Source organism: Polypterus senegalus, chromosome 6 (genome assembly GCF_016835505.1).
Source record: "Polypterus senegalus isolate Bchr_013 chromosome 6, ASM1683550v1, whole genome shotgun sequence".
NCBI lineage: Eukaryota > Metazoa > Chordata > Cladistia > Polypteriformes > Polypteridae > Polypterus > Polypterus senegalus.
The window spans coordinates 87,393,487-87,413,586 of NC_053159.1; the positions used below are offsets into that span (position 1 = coordinate 87,393,487).

The window sequence follows — 20,100 nt, forward strand, 5'->3', positions numbered from 1 at the left end:
AGCGCCTTTTTATCACAATACATTTATTATTTTTCAAGTCAAAGTCATTTCTTCACAATAGTGCTAAATATGAACTTAATGTGCCATGTAAAATTGTGTTCTAAACTGAAGTATTATTTATAAAGAATAAAAAATACCCAGTCTGTTAATGAATTTTAAAATGGAGACCAAACATGAAAACAAAAGACTTAAAACTTTATTGAATACATCCACTTTGAAGCAGTAAATGTTTCAATTTAAGAAAACATGCCATATGCATTTCTGAGGCATGCTTGTGACAACAAAAGTTCCAGTGCCACCTCACCTGCTTGCAGCTGCCATTATGGGTGAAGTTTTGATTTTTTTCCACAGGTGTAAACCCAATTCACCAATTTTCCACAACAACAGAACAAGAGTCATGTCGAGCATCAGTATGTTGCATGTTGGTAACACATTCACATAGGACTTTCACTGTACTTTGTATACAAAACAGCAAATCTGAGCTGAACTGAATGCACTCCAGACTTTTTTTTAATAAAAGCCTTAGATTTTTGATAGAGCCAAAGCCACCTGCATGTGAATACTAAGTTCCGATCAACACTTAGCATTATGCCCTTTCTGTGGTGTGTTGTGTGCATGAGACAGCGGCAAACTGTGATGAAACATGCTGATGCACTGAAAAACAATTACTGAAGTTTTAGTCACTCCTGCTGACAATATAGTAATAAAACAACTGGGGACAACATTTCTGCATGAGTAAATATAAAATAAATACTGTAGATATTAGCTTAAGTCCATAATATAGTGAGATAGTTATTAGTTGTGATTTGCAGCAACTTTAAATCAAAGTTTAATTATTTTTATCATATGTTGCAAAAGATTGTGAGTAATCGAAAGTATCCCGTTTTTTGCAGTGACTACTATCTAGTTGTCAAAAGGACAGAGACACCAGTTCACGTCTGGGCATCAGCATTCAATATTACTGACGGTGCTTGGAGACAACTTCTAAAAATGAAACCAGGCCCCTTAGGCTGAAAGGTTGCTGCAGAGGTTGACGATCTGAGAGATAAAGTGCGCAACCAGTCTCTTGTTAAAATGGCTAAATCTCACAAAAAATCTTTTTTCTTTTATTGCTTTGTGCACCTAATGACAAATCTTAAATAAATATGTGTGCAATCTGAAAACATGGATCGATACTTGATTACATTCTTATTCTGCAATATCCCCTCCATTTTAAAATGCAAGAATAGGCTAGGTATTTTTTTTAATTTATAGAAAATGTTCTATTTTAGAACTCAGCTTCTTGTGGAAAATACATTTATACCATGATTGTAAAGAAATTACTTTGCCTTGAAAAATACAGAAATTATCCTTTAAATATGATACACAGAAAAGTAAAACAACAACTGTTTTCAATTTTAATCATGCATAATGCATAAAATAATTACATTACATATGCTCATTTTTTGAAATAGTAAAATATTTACTTATTTTTTACATTCTAAAATTAATGCAATATAAAAAAAAATCTAATGCTGGTATTGTTTGTATCTGTACTTTATTTTATCATAAGTACAGTAAATGAGGTTAGATTGGTAATTTTCATTCATTAATTTTCAATCACTGAATAAAAAGTTTACTTTTGAAAGTGCAAGTCTTTAAGCTGAAGTAATTCTTATGTATAGCAGGTGTTACATTTAGGTTCATGCACACTTTTTAAGTCAGTTTAATATTTTATTTGCTTTAGCATCTAGTGCAGTGTGTTGCTTACCACACAACAAACCCCAGATTACTAAGGAGCTAAAGGGTCTCAAGAATTAGATGACAGGAGCATTCAAATTCAGTTTCAAAGATGATGTGAAGGACATATAGTCTGTGCTAAAGAAAAATCTGAGTGAAGGGAGGGAAGCTTACAAAGCTAAAACAGAAAACAAACTCAATCAGAATAACATGAAGGGTATCTGGAATGGACTGGGCATAATTACTGGACTCAAGCAATGCAAAGTCCAGGTACTAGTTGGGAAGGTGGACAAAACTAATGCCCAGAACCAATTTTTTAATAGATTTTCTATTCCAGTGCATCCTTCTTCCAACGACCAGTCTGCTCACACCATCTCTACTACATCAACAACTCCTAACACATTAACTGGAATGGCCAGTGACAAGTCCATCTCTGACCATAAGTGTGAGCTATCCAAAACTGAAGATCATCTAAGGAGACATCTGAAGAAGCTATGCCCAGGAGAAGCTGAAGGACCAGATGGAGTCAGTCCTCGAGTTCTTAAGGCATGTGCTGACCAATTTTGTAGTTCCTCTGTCGCCTGTTCAGTCTACTTCTAAGGCTTTCAGAAAGTGTCGCTGCTGTGGGAAATTTCCTGCATTGCTCCTGTTTCTAAAGAAATCAGGTGCATCTTTATCTAATAATTACAGACCTGTCGCACTTACGTCTCAAATCACAAAGACATTTGACAGGCTGGTCCTGAACTATATGAGTCCTCTTGTGCTAGTCCACCTGAACCAACTGCAGTTTGCCTATAAGACAAAGATTGGAGTGGAGGATATAATTTATCTCTCTGCTCCACAAGACTCATTCTCACCTGGAAAAAGCTGTCAGCACTGTAAGGATTATGTTTTTAGATTTCTCCAGTGCCTTCAGTACCATCCAGCAATCCCTGTTATGGGGCAAACTCAGAGATATGCAGGTGGATTAGCCTATGGTGTCTGTCTGGTGGACCACAGTTTTTGAGACACAAGGACTGTGTTTCTGATATGGATGTGAGCAACACTGGAGTACCACATACCTGTCTCCTTTTCTCTTTGCTCTGTACACCTTAGAATATAAATATAACACCAGGTCATGTCACTTGCAGAAATTCTCAGATTTCAGAGTTGTCTGTACCTTAACATTATCAAAAAAAGGAACTGTTTACTGACTTTCACCAACCAAAGAGTCTCTATGTCTGGGCACTATTCAGGGAGTGGATGTCACACTCCTACAAGAATTTGGGAGTCCACATTAATGACAGGTTGGTATGATCTCAAAACACAGAACAACTATATAAGAAAGGGCTCTTTTTCCTTAGGGGAACACGTTCCTTTAATGTAGGAGGTGATATCCTTCACATCTTCTACAACTCTGTGATGGCCAGTGCGATTTTCTATGATGTGGTGTGCTGGGCTGGTAACATCACTTTAAGAGAGGCCCACTATATCAACAAGCTAATTAAAAGGGCAGGCTCAGTTATGGGGCACACTTTGGACCCTCTGGAGATAGGTGCAAAGGAAAGAATCAAAACAAAACTGAGTGTCATTATTAACAATGCTGCACATCTTCTCTCTGACACACTAACACTGAGGACTTTCAGCCAATGAATTATTTAGCAGAAGTGTGTCAAGAAACATTACTGGGACTCCTTTATATCAACAGCAATATGTCTGCATAATGCTTCACTGGGATTGTAACTGTCAAGTCACAAATTTTCTTTATCTTTAGTATTTCTGGTGTATATATTTACACAGGCATGCACACAATCACACACAGAGACACTGTTAATGGCACAATGAATAGATGCATAACAATGAAATATATTAATCAAATAATGAAAAAAGAACACACAATATAACCAAAACCACGTATGCAAAGACCCTCCCCAGCTCCTGGATGGCAATAATAAATTACAGCACTAATAGCAAACAGTAAACACTAACAACAATGTGCAAAACAGTCCCGTATAGCAGGGGCAGTTGATGATGGATGTGTGTTTGAAAAACCTTGTGAACAGCTTTCTGAAAGCAATGTAAAGTTTTGTTCTACCAGGTTCCTGATGTGGTGTGGAGTTTGAGGTGATTGGGACCACTCCCTCAGACAAAGACATATCCAATCAGTACAAATTCATATGGACAGGAGAACACATACATCTAGACAGAAACTGTAATCTAAGGTGGTCAAGTCATAATCCAGTTGTGTGTATGAGGCGTATTAACAAACAGATGGATGATTGTAATTTTCCAGGCGTCTTTTAGGTTCCTTTTTAAAGGGTCCGCTTACTAAGTCTTCTTCCCGAGCAGCCCCTGCGCCCTCTAAATCTGTCTAATAGTGTTATACCTTCAGGACCGGTGAGATATGTTGGACATTTTAAGTAATGTTGCTACATGGTTCAGCAAAGAGATCAGCAACTGGGTTTGGCAAATCTGACATACACCACGATAGAAGTTTTGTAATGAGACATCGGTTGATAGTGGTCTTCACACCTGACATCTTCCTCCACCTAGGATTAGGATTCGACTTTAAAACAAACCAAAAGTTCCTCCAAAAATCCCAATTGTTAGCTTTATTTAATACCAAATTAATAACAAAATTTATTCAACTCCCTTTAAATGTAATTTAATGGGTTTAGCCCCGATCCCATTTGTAATTTGTGGTCTCTTAAAGTTCCCTGTTCTTCTTCTATATATTCTGATTCAGCCCCCTGCTGCACCTTCATTTCCACCTCTCTGGCAATTGCTCTACACGTCATTAAAAAAAATGTGTTACTTTGAGTTGGCCCCAGTGTGTGTGCATAAATGGGCCTTGCGAGGGCCTGGAGTTCCATTCTCCCTTATGTGTGATTGTATGATCCAGATATTGAAATGCAGACTGAATTCATCCACATTACAGCCCAGGGAAAGGAGTTACATCGTCCTGGCTGACTCAGCAATGGAAATAATTCACTGTGTACCAATATCTTATTGATGAAGCGTTCCGAATGCTGGTGACTTCAAACATGGAAACAAATGTCAATCAGCATGTTCAATTTGTGGACAGCACAAGCCAGACCTTCTCTATTCAAATTTTAATGACTTTCAGTATAGACCTGAGCAGAACTGACAGCTTACTCCCTCCTGCAAACCTGTTATTGACAGCAGCAGCTCTCAATTATCCAAGCCAAACATTCTTATGTGTGTTTGGGGGGGGTTGTTGTTGTTTGTTTTTATTATAATGCTTATATATTTATATATAGCTTCCGTAAAAGTTTAATTTCCCTTTGGAGACAAATAAAGTGTCATCTATCTATCTATCTATCTATCTATCTATCTATCTATCTATCTATCTATCTATCTATCTATCTATCTGTACTGAATACTGTTGTAGCAGTCTTCACCCTGGAACCCCAAGATGTGATTAAGCAAGTGTACAGTATATATGTTATATTATTTTAGCATTAAACATGTCCTTGAAATAAGATTCACTAATAATATAACCTTAATTCTATATTATATATGGATAACAAACTGCTCGATACCAGAAAATGGTGCCTAACAAACCCTTTGTGTCTGCTTCAGTGGCCAAAAGTATAGTTATACCCATGCCATTACTTAAAGTAAAATATACACAAAACCAATATAATAGACTATACTGCACATATATGAAAATAATGGAAATTTATTTATTTTATCTATAGTTTTAAACTGAAATCGTGATATTTTTTCTAAATCAGACTATACATTATTACAGATATGAGAAAAGTATTCACCTTAAAGCCATTATTATCATCTTGCTTATCTGATAAAGGGCTGGCCATATTTGCCTTTTTCACCCATATTTTACCAAATACAAAATTCAAAACAGTAGGTTTCATGCTCTTAGCTATCCTAACTGATAACAGCTGGCGCTACCTCCTGCAGTGACAGAATAATTTTATCTCAGGGTCACTTTGTTACAACCAGCAGCAAAGGAATTTAGAGTTTGCTGCCATCAGCTATCGTTACACTCTTTTACAGGTCATTTGGGCTGCCATCGTTAGCAGCTCTATTAGTCAACCCGCAAGACACCATGTACAGGTGTGAATTCAAAGCAGTCCTGCAAGACTATTTTAAAATTGTCCTATTTTAGCAGGAATTAATTACATGTATACTGCGGCTTAGAATTAGAAGTAAATGCACACTTCTGTTTGATTGTTAAATGTTCCAATGGACTGTGTAAATGCTGGTTATGTTAAGCGTTCAGAGGTAAATAAATACAGCAGTGATTTTAATCGCTATATCGGAGGAGAGGGGAATTCATTACACTGATCAGCCTCACAGTGTCCTGGACACACATCCGCACACAAGCCTGACTCACCACATTGTATAACAACTGTAACAATGATGCCAGTGGTACAAAATTGATTTATTTGCTTTTTTCCCTTGAAAACGTTCTGTTATTGCCAGTGATAAAAGTGATCATCAAGATGAAGGTTAATATCAATCCCCTGGTTATATTAAAAAATAGTTACAAAGTGTTGACAGCGAACTATTTTAATAGTAAACTAGCACTGCTTTTAATGTGGTATAAAATGCAAGGCCCTTGGCCATTGCCATGTACTTTACGCCCCCCCCCCCAATACAAAACAATCGAGGGGCTAATCAAGAAATGACCAAGAGCCTCACATCTGTTGTGTTCTTCTATTCCAACAGAACAACTCTTGTGAATCAGTGAAGGTATTGGTTTAGAGTTATAATTTGATTATATTTTAATGCTACATAAGGTGAGGAGAGGTGAATTCCAATAATTAGAAGGCCATTAACTATGAAAAAAGTGGATCTTAAAAAAGGTCAGGCTTCAAGTCACTCACGGATGAAAAGCTATTTTTATTCTTCATTATAATAAACTAAAATGGATGCACACTGGTGTGATTATTCATTTTAAAATGCATATATTACAACCATAAATGCAAGAACGCCTACATTAATAAACATCTGACATGCAAATGCATTTTATAAATGAGTACCAAAAAGCTGTTTTCTTTCTTTAAAAAAATCTAAATCTTTAAAAATCAAAAATAGCCTGTATTATCAAAGCCCGATCAATTTTACTTTCTGTTTTGTTTAACTTTCACTCTCAAGTGTCCAGTACCCAAGAGATGCCGTCAAGAACCCTGATTAAAATCAAACAATGAAACAGCCTGCCTTATGATTGAAGAAATTCTTTATTGATTAAGGTTGTATGAAGGGCTGTCAAGTATTTACAGCAAGTGATAGACTGCTGTGCTTCATCTTCCTTTCATTCTCTTTTAATTAAAGTTCACACTCAAGAATTAAGTAACTTCTTTATTTCTGTGTTAAAAGAACTAACGTCAGTCCAGAGAAATTGCGAATCACTCTGTGCACCCACTGGATCATTATCATTAGACACCCTTTAGATTTTTTTTTACCTAAACTTTCTTTTAAAATAAAAGAAAACAAAATAAAAAGTGTCCCTCTTTGATCCTGAAAAGAAGTTTTAAATCTTGAATCCTGCTGCTTTCGTAGCTAGTAAAACTTAAAAAATTCTCCCATGATGCTTCTTTGTGAGCTGAGTGACCTAGATTGGCTTTTACCATGCAACAAAGTAAGCAAAACTAAAAGAAACTGCTTCATCCAGTAGATGGGAACTCTTGGTGATATATTATTCATATCCATGCAGAGGACTGACAGTCATAAAACTGTGCAGATGTGTCTAATAAATTCATTTCTGTTTTACGCTTCAAAATCCATCCATTTACTGCACCTGCGTATTTCACTTTAAAGCTTGCAGGAGTCAGTCTTCTGTTCATCATGCATAAGGCTGGAATCAGCCCTCGATGGGGCACACTTACACACACACAGACTCAACTATAACAGGCGCAGTCTGACTCTCCACTTACCATAGCATGTGTACCTCAGGGATGTGGGAGGTAAACTGGATAAAAACCCACAGACGCATGTAGTACGTGAAAATTCCACACAAAACACAAACAATAATCCCAGTGTGAACTGATTCTCTTGAAGCTGTAAGAGAGAGCATTTACTACACTGCTACCCTGTTATCCAATCATAATTTTTCTTGAAAAATTATATAGTATAGTATATATTGTCAGGGATGCCAGGGGCCATGACCTGGCTGGGACGTCATGAGGGACCGGATGTGGGTCTGTGCCCACCCTGGATCACGTGGGGGTTGTCTTCCGGGTTGCTCTGGGGGCCACGGGTACAGGGCATGGAAGCTCCACCCTGTAGGGGCCCGTGGTCACCGCCAGGAGGCGTCCCAATGCCTTGGGGACCTATTCCTGGTGTGGCGGAAGTGCTGGGGGGGAAGATTTAGGACGGCGCCCGGAGAGCAGCCGGGAGGACAGCCGGCACTTCCGCCACGCTGGGGCGTGGCCAGAGGAGGAATGCCGGGAACACCTGGTGCTCATCCGGGAACCATATAAAAGGGGCCATCTCCATTCATTCGAGGCTGGAGTCGGGAGGAGGAAGGACAAAGCACAGAGGAGGTATGGAGGCGGCCCAAAGAAAGGCATTGTGAGGCCAGGACTGTGAATTGGGGTTTGTGCATGTGACTGGGTCTGTGTGACCATTTAACTGGGTCTGTGTGACCAATATTGTTGTAAATAGTTTTGTATAATAGACGTGTGGTGGTGTGAAAACAACATGTCCGCCTGTCTGTGTCCGGGTCAACTTCCACAATATATATACTGTATATAAGTACTAGGGGGCTTACCCCCTGCTTGCTTCACTCGCCAGCCCCCCTTGCCTGCACTACGCTCCAGCCATTTCACATCTCTGCTGCTCGTGTTGTGAAGAGTGGCGGTTGAAGTACCCCAAGGAGACACGGTCACTCCTCCAAAACCCCCTCTTAAATAGTGATACAATGGGAAACAAATATATTTTTTTTAACCTCCTCTTTGCTCAATCAGCTGCTGGTTGCTGCTGCCTTGCTGTGTGATCTGCATCTCACGCGGTGCTTCAAACATTTAAAAGCCTGTACAGCAGCTGTCTTTGTCATCTACTCTTTGTCTTTTATTTTTGGCCCCGGGCATGGTTAAATCTATTGGCAGAATGTCTTGTCTCTTTTAGTTTATAATTTAAAAACAGAATAGGAATCTGAAAATCTAACAACATCACATTAAAGTTTGATAAATTCTGAAAAGAATGATAATAAACATATATATGTAGGTTTTAAAATAAGCCAGATTTAAAGCATGACAAAAAGTCACATAAAATCGTTGCACTTTAAGACTTAGGATTTTATATATATAGAGTAGATATATACATTTGATACTATATATACTACATAATATTGTACATTGTATTATATATGTAATATATCATATACAGTATATATATATGTACACACATACTAGGGTGGCACAGTGGGTAGCGCTGCTGCCTCGCACCTAGGAGACACAGGTTTGCTTCCCGGGTCCTCCCTGCATGGAGTTTGCATGTTCTCCCCATGCCTACGTGGGTTTCCTCCGGGTACTCCGGTTTCCTCCCACAGTTCCTCCCAAGAGGTGCATTGGCAATTCTAAATTGTCCCTAGTGTGTGCTTGGTGTGTGCGTGTGTGTGTGCGCGCATCCTGCAGTGGACTAGCAACCTGCCTGGGGTTTGTTTCCTGTCTTGCTCCCTATGTTGGCTGGGATTGGCACCAGCAGACCCCCGTGACCCTCTAGTTAGAATATAGCGGGTTGGATAATGGATGGATAGATGGATATATATACTACATAATATTGACTGTGGACAGCACCATGGTGCAGATGTAGTGCTGCTTTCTTGCAACAAGGAGACACAGGTTCAAGTCCTGGGTACCCCCCACGTGGGGTTTGCATGTGTGTGTGTTCACACTGTGATAGACTGGCATCCAATTCTTACCTTGCAACCTATGCTTGCTGGGCTTGGCGCCAGTTTCCCTGTGACCCTACTCCAGACAAGCAGTTTTTAATAAAAAAAAAAAAAAATGGTGTATTGACCCTTTCCACACTGCAACAATATACTGTATAAGAATAAGCAGGACCAGAAAACGAATGAATGATTGTGATAAAAAAAAGTCTAGGTACTGCTATGTAACAAGACCTTAATAAAGTGTCTTTTGATATTTATAACACAAACAAAAGATCAGCAAAGAGGTTAATCATCTCTGTACAGTGAGGCATTAGATTTGCTGGTGAAGCTACTCATGAGTACGAAAGATTCACCAGTCTTACATTGATATATGTAATGTCATGAGGCACATGTCTCATTTAAGTCACCTCTGACCATTCAAAAGTGAATTTACTTTAGTAGGCCTCATTACACAGATGAAAAACCCCATTATCAATGCTTTATAAATCTTATTAACACCAAAAGAAGCCATTATTAAGATCTTGTTATAGAAGAATTAATGAGTAATATATACATTTTTGCAGTACCCAAAAAAAGTGTCACCGAAGTATGAATGAGGGAAGAATATTTAATCCATCTGCCTTCAATCTGGTAGTTGGTAATGACTGAAATACTCTTTCTGAAGGGTGTGCTATGAAAACACTACTGCCGAGGCTTAAGCCCATTATCTATTCTGCAAAACCAATGACCATTTCATCCTGTTATTATTTAACACTCACCCCCCCAACAAAAAATGAATATCATCAAACTTAAAACTCCAAGGGGGTTCACCTCCTTGGTCTTTGTTTATACCTAGACATTCATAAAGGGGTCTAAAGACCCTGATACTATCAAAACCTAGAAACAACCCCACTATGAAAGTTTGTTTAAGCTATAAAAAATGATTTTGCATTAACTTGCTAAATTGCTTAATTTGTAAAACTGGCATATTGTTTTCTAAGTGACTGTATTCAATAAGAAAATGGATATATATATAATTTTTAACTCTTTGAGGGCTGGATATTTTTTTAGTTTTCTGAAAAGCATACAATGTACTGGTTTCACACATGAATCAACATAAAACGTCTGTTGCTACGTGCTGGGGCTGCTGTGGGCGCATGTTTGGCATCTCTGGCAGCAGTGGCTGCACAGGTGCGCCTCGATGGCCAGCAGGAATGCACAGTGGGCTGGCTGCCTGGCTGTCTTCGCACAGCAGGTGGGTGGCGGCGGTAGGCGCAGTGTGACGCAATATGGTTTGTACCTCTTGTCATCATAAGTGGTGGTCCTACCAGGTGAAGGCTGCTGTAGGCGTATCAGCTGCATGAACGTGTTCAACACCACAATCAGCTGGAGACTGATCAGCCAATATTGGTCCCTCAATTTCGTTTTTGATCTCCATCTTCAAATCACTTGCATCAAATTCCAAGTCCGACAAGTCAGAGTCCGGTTCAGCGCTAATACGTAAAACGTTTATGGAGTATTTTAATTTTCACATCTGCTTTAGTCTCTCAACAGATGTCGATGCCATTTTAGAGGTTGTTTGTTCTTCGCTACTCATGTATGTGCAGGGAATCAAGGAAAAATCGGCAAAAGCTACTTAACTTTCCTTCTAGCAAAGAGAATCAAACTAAAACGTAAGGGCGGGTTTTGTTGCAGTTTATAGCCGATTGCTGTCCTCAACCCCTGAATTTTGACAAAAGTCAACATCAGCCCCGAAAGAGTTAAATAAAATATTTAATTATTTACCAAAGTCTGTCTTCTAAGGCATTAATATTGCCTGTCGTCTGAAGTGTATTCAAACCCAAAACTTGCATTCATTGCATTTTCTGTCTATCAATTATAGAGTGCCTTTCTCATCTATCTATCTATCTATCTATCTTTCTATCTATCTATCTATCGATTATAGAGTGCTTTTCTCATCTATCTATCTATCGATTATAGAGTGCCTTTCTCATCTATCTATCTATCTATCTATCTATCTATCTATCTAGTGCCTTTCTCGTCTATCTATCTATCTATCTATTATAGAGCGCCTTTCTTATCTATCTATCTATCTATCTATCTATCTATCTATCTAGCTGTTTGTGTGTTGCTCGATTAGTGCTGTCTGGGGTGGGCGTGTTTGAGTCGGTGGAAGCCGACGGGCGTCGACGTCTCTGTGTAAGCCTCTTTTTTTTCTCTTTTTCCTTTTTCTTAGAGATTTGTTTTAGAGTTATTGGTGTTTTTTGATAAGTTTTTTACTGTTAAGACGGCTTTGGCGGTTATCGCCATGGCCGTGTCCAAAGCGGCACCTGGTTTGTTTCCAAAGGCGTTTGAAAGTCTTTCACGCCGCCATGGCGCTAAGGTCCTGGTGGACCCTCAGGTTTCTGCCGAAGCTTGTGTGATGGGAGTAGGGAAAATAGTTGGTTATAAAAATGTTCTATCAGCAAGCAGAATGAATAAGGCTGTAGTCGTCTTTCTAAACGACGAGTCTCTCAATAAATAAACTTGTTGAAGAAGGGGTTGTTATAAATGGCGCATTAGTTCCTGTCCTGCCGTTATCAGCGCCTGCGAAGAAAGTTATTGTCTCTAATGTTCCACCTTTCTTAAAAAATGATATTTTACTAAGGGAATTGAGACGTTATGGGCAGATTATGTCTGATATAGTGCTTATTCCCTTGGCTGCAAAATGCAGGAGTTAAAACATGTGGTCTCCTTTCGGAGACAAGTTTATATGATTTTAAATAATATGAATGAAGATCTAAACGTGGCCCTCAGGTTTAAGGTGGAAGGTGATGATTATGTTGTGTTCGTAACTTCTGATTCAATGCGTTGCTTTAACTGTGGCAGAGCTGGACACAAAGCGGCACAGTGCAAACATGAGCCCGTAGTGATGCCGGCCGGCTCCGCTCCGTCAAAGAGAACACGGAGGGGTTAATGATGAAAACTGCGAGTCTGAGTATGAAAGTGAGGTGGAGAATATGGAGAAGGATGGGTCTGAGTGTAATGAGCGGTTGGATGGAGCGGGTGTTGTGTATGATCGGCCCGAAAATTGTCTGTCTAAAGACGCTCCAGAGAAGAGCGCGCTTCTTGTTGCCGAGGATATGGCGGCTGAAACTGAAAGTGCAGCGAGTAAAGTGAGCACAGAGCCTGAGACCAGTAGCAGTGAGGGGACGACATTGAACACTCTTTCCGAGGGAGTTGCGCCAGTTGCCTCCGCTGTGAACGAGTCTCAGGCATCCGATGAAGCTGCACAAGTGCAGGCTGCTGAAGACGCGGTGCTGATAAAGCCTATCCCAGAGCAAGCCGTGGAAAGGCAGATGAATGAGAGGCCGATGGATGAGGTGTGTGAAGTGGAGAATGGGAGTGCAAGTGTGAGCGAGAGGGATGAGATTTTCAAAGTGCCCTGTCACAAACGAAAGATTAAATCAGAGAATACTAAGTCGGCAAAGAAAAGCCTTGTGTCCAGCGAGCCATCCAGTGAACGCAGCAACTTGTTCAAGAGTTACAGTGACTGTGACATTGGCGATAGAGAGGATGAGGGTAGTGACACTGACACCTCCGTGAGAAGCGAGTCCTCTTCAAGATATACATTGGGAGGCGGATACAGCACCGCAAGTATACGGTATTTTTTAGAATTTATTGAGGGTAAGAGAGGGGTTAAAGTGGAGGAACACTTCCCAGACGTTCAGCTCTTCCTGGTGTCAGCACAGAGGGTGATGCGCAATGCCGTGCAGCTTGGCATGGACCAGAAAGAGTCAGTGAGACTAAAGAATTTGATCAGTAGGGTTAGGAAATCACTGCTTTAATCATGATGGATTTAGTCCTACGTTTCTTTTATTTATTTGTGTTATGTATTTTATTGGTTACTCCCTTATGTCTTGAATTAATGGAATCTTTTCATATTGGGAGTCTGAATGTGAACGGGTGTAGGGGAGACGCAAAAAGGGCTGCAGTTTTTGAGTATTTAGAGCAAAAGGCCTTCACATTGCACTACTTCAGGAAACACACACTGATATTAAGAATGAACAGGACTGGTTACGTGAATGGGGGGGTCAGGCTGTGCTTAGTCACGGATCTCATGTCAGTGCTGGGGTAGCTGTGATGATTTCCAAAACTGTGAATTTAAAATCACTAATATTAGTGAGGTGGTGGCTGGGCGCCTGCTGGTGGTGCAGATTAAAGATGGGGAACAAGACCTCGTGTTAATTAATTCATATGCACCAACAAATGGTCGAGAGAGATCTGTTTCTTTGATTCTTTGAGAAGAGTGGTGGAATCTTTTATTAATGGAGAAATTCTTCTACTGGGAGGGGATTTTAATTGTACTGATAACGCTCAGCTTGATCGAAATGGTACTGAGCCACATCCAGCTTCTGTCAGAGTATTAAATACTTTGTTACAGCAGTCAGATCTGGTAGATGTATGGCGGATTAAATTCCCTACAGATAGACAATACACCTGGGTCAAAGGGGGTGGCCGCATTTCTATGGCAGTTAGACCGGTTTTACTGTTCAAGGCATCTTTTAAATTCAGTCACTACTACTTATATCTGTCCTTTCGGTCTTTCTGATCACTCTCTGGTGGCTTTAAAGCTCACCTTTTCAAAAAACCTTTCTTTAAGTCTTTCTGGCAATTCAATGTTTCCCTGTTGGATGATTCAAACTTCCTTCAGTGCTTTGAGTTTTCTGGCAGCAATGGACCCTCACTAAATCCAAATTCACTTCCCTCAGACAATGGTGGGATGTCTCAAAAGTTCAGATTAAAGCTTTCTGCCAACAATACACCCAGCAAGTGACGAAGAGGAGTGTGGAGCATATGAAAAGCCTGGAGGAGGACATCACTGAACTACACGCCACTCTTCAGAACAGTTTTGATAAAGACAATTTTGAGATTTTAACAGCTAAGAAACATTCACTGTCTCAGCTTCTGGAGTTGCAGGCTAAGGGAGCTTTAGTGAGGTCTCGCTTCCAGAATCTCAATCACCTGGACGCACCCACAAGGTTTTTTTTTAGTCTAGAAAAGAAGGAAGCACAGAGTAAGACAATTCATATGCTCCGTGACACCGGGCCAAGAACTGTGCACTACAGGGGAGATAAGAGACTTTGCTGTCTCTTTTACACAAATTTGTTTAAGGATGAAAGCATTGATGAAGCTGCCATGTCCGAGTTTTTGGAAGGTTTGCCAACAATTTCAGAAAAGTTCCGATTACATCTGGATACCGAGATCAGTCTTCAAGAACTCTCTGACTCACTTTCTAATCTGAATGTTGGAAAGACTCCGGGGATTGATGGGATTCCAACAGAATTTTATAAGCAGTTCTGGCATTTGCTAGGACCGGACATGATTTCAGTTTTTCTGGAGAGTGTAAAGGTTGGTGAACTACCACTGAGCTGCAGGAGGGCGGTCATTGTTCTGCTACCAAAAAAAGGGGACTTGTGCCAAATCAAAACTGGCGCCTGTGAGCCTATTGTGCACGGATTACAAAATTCTTTTCAAGGGCCTTGGCCAACCGCCTGAGGAATGTGATGGACTCCATAATTCACCCGTGTCAATCGTACTGTGTGCCTGACCGCTCAATCCATGATAATATATTTGTATTGAGGGATGTTATCTCAGCCTGTAATCTGTGCGGGGTTGATTTGGGGATTCTGTCTCTAGACCAGGAAAAGGCTTTCGATCGAGTAGATCATCGATACTTGTTTTATACGCTGAAAAGCTTTGGATTTGGGGAATATTTTATAAATATGATCAGGCTCTTGTATACTAATATTTTTGGCGTCTTAAAAGTCAATGGTTCTTTGAGTGCCCCGTTCTCAGTAAAGAGAGGAATACGACAGGGCTGTGCCTTATCTGGAATGCTCTACGCTTTGTCAATCGAACCGTTTTTACGTCAGATAAGTCACAAACTGCAGGGCGTGAGTTTTCCTATGTGCCCAAATGTTACTTTTAAATATTTGGCTTACGCTGATGATGTCGTCATTTTTGTCACGTCAAGCGATGACATTAAAATGTTAATCTCATGTCAACAGATATTTGAGAGAATATCTTCAGCAAAAATCAACTGGGCCAAAAGTACTGCTTTTTTACTTGGATCCTGGACTGCAAGTTCACCACCAGATCTGCCCTTAGAAATTAAGTGGGACAGAAAGTGTTTTAGATATCTCGGGGTGGTGATGGGTGCTGAGGGGGTGGACAAAAGTAATTGGGAAGGATTTTTAGATAAAGTAACAATGCGACTGAACAAATGGAGGTGGATTGTGACCAAGCTGTCTTACAGGGGACGAGTGATTGTGTGTAACAATTTGATAGCTTCTATGCTTTGGCACAAACTTGTGAGTGGGGACCCTCCTCCTGGACTTTTACACAGAATCCAGAAACTTTTGGTTGATTTTTTTTGGGTTGGCCTGCACTGGATAAAACAAAGTGTAATCTTTTTACCTTTGGAAGAGGGGGGTCAGGGGCTCATTGACGTTGTCTCTAAAGTTGCACAATTTAGACTTCAGGCACTGCAGAAAGTTTTTTTTGTTTCTCACCCTCTGAGTTGGAGAGAGCTGGCGTTGGGTTTCTTCCGCCGAGTGGGAGGTTTACGTTTTGATAGACAACTTCTAGTGATGAACATTCACAAAATGGACCTGTCCAGCCTACCCCATTTTTACAAGGGAGTCCTATTAACATGGCACTTTGTTTTTAAAAGAAACTTTGACACATCTGGTTGGTTGGTTGATGAGCCTTTAGTTTACAACTCTGTTTTCTCATGTCCTCTGTTGTTCAGCGATAGTTTTGTTAAAATACTCATCACAAATCAAATACTTACACTGTCCCAAATTTACGATGAGAGCAAGAAGTCTTTTATTGACCCAGCAGAGCTGTCTTCAATACTGGGGGTCAAGTCGGTCAGAATAGTTCAGAGTTTTTTATCATTCATGGCCAAAGATTATCATCGGCTGAACAACTCAATCAGAGCAACAAACACGGAGATGGAGGTCTGCCCTGCTGTTGATCTGTCCTCACTCACCGACAATACAATCGTGACATTCCATAAAGGGGAAGTCGTGAGCTTTAAGTCTTTGTCAAAGGGGGACCTTTATAAATATTGTGTTAAAATTATACACTTTGCAGCACTAAAACAGTATGTGACACGCCATGGAGAGACAATCTGGGGTGGATGGTGGGAGTGTACCTGCTTGGAGGGAGCTATATAAGCCCCCAAGTAAGAAAAGAACGGCTGACCTGCAATGGAGAATTCTGCATGGGATTGTCGCTACAAATTCTTTTTTAAAAGTAATTGAGCAGAAAGGGGATGATAATTGTATATTTTGTGGACAAAAAGAAACTATATTCCATTTATTCTTGCAATGTATGAGACTCAGTTTTTTTTTCAGTTTTTTTAGTGAATTATGTAAAAAGTTAATGGGGAAATTTAATAATATCATGTTCATTTATGGTACAAAATACAACAAAAAATATCGGCAAAAAGCTCAGTTATCAAATTATCTATTGGGTGAAGCCAAACTAGCAATTTTAAAGAGTCGAAATAATAAACAATCTGGGACAGGAGCCACTGATGCTGTCTTGATTTTCAAGATAAATGTACGATCTAGAATAATAATGGAATATACGTATCATAGATTGATGAATACATTAGAGTTATTTAAAAATGTGTGGGGAATTAAAGGGGTGCTTTGCTCAATTGAGGATGGAGAACTAAAAATGAATGTATGAGACATTAGTTAAGTTTTCTGTATTTGTATTTTGTTTTCTTAGGATGATGTTAGTATCTAATCAGGTATTGTGTGCTGTGGAGGGGGGCGAACTGGTGCTCAACTGGGAATGAAAAAGTGGTGGGCATCAACAACATGCTTTTATTAATGTGCGGAGTAGAAGGAGTGTAAAAGGGGAGTAGTGGTGGTCTTTGTGTTATAATGAAATATTAACTTTTTTTGATTTTCTTATTAATGTGTGGAGTAGGAGGAGTGTAAAGGGGGAGTAGTGGTGGTCTTTGTGTTATAATGAAATATTAACTTTTTGATTTTCTTATTAATGTGCGGAGTAGGAGTAGTGGTGGTCTGATATTTTTTGGCTCTTTTTGTTATATTCTGAAAAATTGGGCTTGTTTGGTTTTTGACTGTGTATATTATTAATATTTTCAAATTTTATGTTCACAATAAAGGTCTTTTTAAAAATAAAAAAAATATCTATCTATCTATCTATCTATCTATCTATCGAGGGCCTTTCTTATCTATCTATCTATCTATCTATCTATCTATCTATCTATCTATCTATCTATCTATCTATCTATCTATCTATCGAGTGCCTTTCTCGTCTATCTATCTATCTATCTATCTATCTATCTATCTATCTTTTCAAGAAAGAGCATCATGTGGGCCCAGTGTTCTCTGGTGAACTGTAATTTCAGACGGTTTATGAAATATTGTGCCTTCACTAGCTGAATTCTGTTGATACATAAGATATGTCACACACATGCACTTAGGGGACAACTCCAGGGCTTGGCAAATGATAGTTCCACCCTGAGGCAAGGGAAGGTGCTGTTGTCTAATGCCTCTCCCCTTTTTCTGTCTGCAGATGCAACAAGTAAAAGAACTATGGGGTCCAATGTCTCTTCCAGGATCTGGTCGCCTGAGCCCACTCCTTCTGCGTCTTCCACCTCATAGCTGGCTTAACCACCATCTTGATTGCATCTAATCTTGCATCTGTAAAACCACTTTGTTAGTTTATCTCACTTTTTTTTATATAGGGATCACCTGCTAATGCCCTAACCTTTTATGCTCTTATGTGTGTTTATTTACAAATGATAAATAACTTTGTGATATGTTCATTTGTACAAGTATACTTTACTCTTCATTGTTTGTATTCTTACAGCTATAGATGTAGCCTTCTCATCTCATGAGGTTGGCACAGGTACAAGGTATTAGTCTTATTTTATGAATAGTTACTTGATATGATATGATAGCTACCACCAGGAACAACAGCAGAACCAGCAGTGATCCTTCAGCATCATATTGACTAAAAAACCTAATGCAAATATTTAAATTGTTATGTTTCTTTCTGTTATTTATCTGTGTGTATTTTGTTAAATGCATCATGATATCTTAACGCAAAAATGTCTACACTGTTATATTATGCAAAAAAAAATGCTTTGCCATTTTGCACATTAACAAAATAGAATTTTGTTTACTGTGTTTATATAATTTCTATGGTATTATATTTTTTTTTTACGTTAATCTGCAATCTTTATTAATCTTTACTTTTTTCTGTTTTCTTTTCCAGTTCTTCCATGATGGTGTTGTATACCACCACCACCACCACCAGCAGCTGATCAAAGTCCTGTGCTGCCGCCTAGGGTCTAAATGTAATCAGATACCTCAAATTGTTACAAGACCCTCTGTGTTGAATCCTCTAAAACGAAGTCTATTGAAAAAAACAATAAATGCTTATGTTAGGCAGAATGCCCAATGGGGGCTAGGTGGTCTTTTGGCCAGGAACCCCTGCAGATTTGGCTTTTTTCTTTCTTTTTTTTAAAAATGTATTAATTTTATTTTAAGAAAACAAAATTCAAGACAATCACGTCAATCATGGCAAACAAGAATTCAACCCCCATCCAAAACTGGAGTTTTTCTTATTTTTTCTGACCATCTCATCTTACCATTGGACAATCTTTTAGAAACTTTTTGTTTTGTTTTGTATGCTATTTATTCATTATTATTCTTATTTAATTTTGTCTTGTTTTCTTTTTCATATAACTATTTCTTTGATATCTTGTAAGGCACTTTGAGCTAAATTCTTTGTATGGAAGTGAACTTTAAATGTTGTTATTTTTAACTGTTCTGTTCATTTTTTAGATTTGTATTCTTGTTAAAAAGTATAGATTTAATTCTTGATTTTTGTTTAGATTAAAAACTAAGCCCAGATGATCTATTGTTTAAAGGATTTTCATTACATTTTAAACGCAGATACCCACATCTATTGTTGTGTGGAAGAGCTTTCACAGTAAACTATGGCTTTTTGGTGTGAACTAACATTTTGTTTAATTAAAAAAATATCTATAAAGAAAAGCTGTTACTTTTATATACACAAAATCCTGGTATTTTAGGGCTTGTGACGATGTGGATTCATCTCCATGCTCCCACCACTGTTCAGAAACTCTTGAACCCAACACCGTTGATAATGTCACCAATGAGCTAGACAGTTGAGGCAATAAACAATTGAGCAAGGGGATGGCATAAATGTGCAAAAAGGTGCATAGTGCTTTTATTAATAATAGTCAACAAAAACAGTGTTCAATAAATAGTGCAGTGCTTCAAAATTCTTTTCAATAAACAATCCAATAAAAGACAATGTGGAGGTTAAAAATATACAAAAAAACAAACAGTCCTTTAAAAAGCAGAGGTTAAAATGTTTCTTGCAGGAAGCAGTCTTTTCAACAAACGACAATGCCAAGCTCGGTACTTCTTTTCGGGTTAGCGTCTCACCTGCTTCTCCAGCTTGGGCTTAGCAGCAGG

At 39.0% G+C, this 20,100-nt stretch overlaps 1 protein-coding gene and 1 long non-coding RNA gene across 2 annotated transcripts in view; one reads left to right on the plus strand and one right to left on the minus strand.

The window, feature by feature from the left end:
• The window catches only part of LOC120531252 (contactin-associated protein-like 5), a 558,720-nt gene that overhangs the window by 81,005 nt on the left and 457,615 nt on the right, over positions 1-20,100 (minus strand). The window lies entirely within an intron of this gene.
• On the plus strand, positions 11,706-19,017 carry LOC120531254. The gene is made up of 3 exons (XR_005634080.1): positions 11,706-11,758; positions 18,164-18,306; positions 18,869-19,017. It is a non-coding gene; the product is annotated as an uncharacterized LOC120531254 (long non-coding RNA).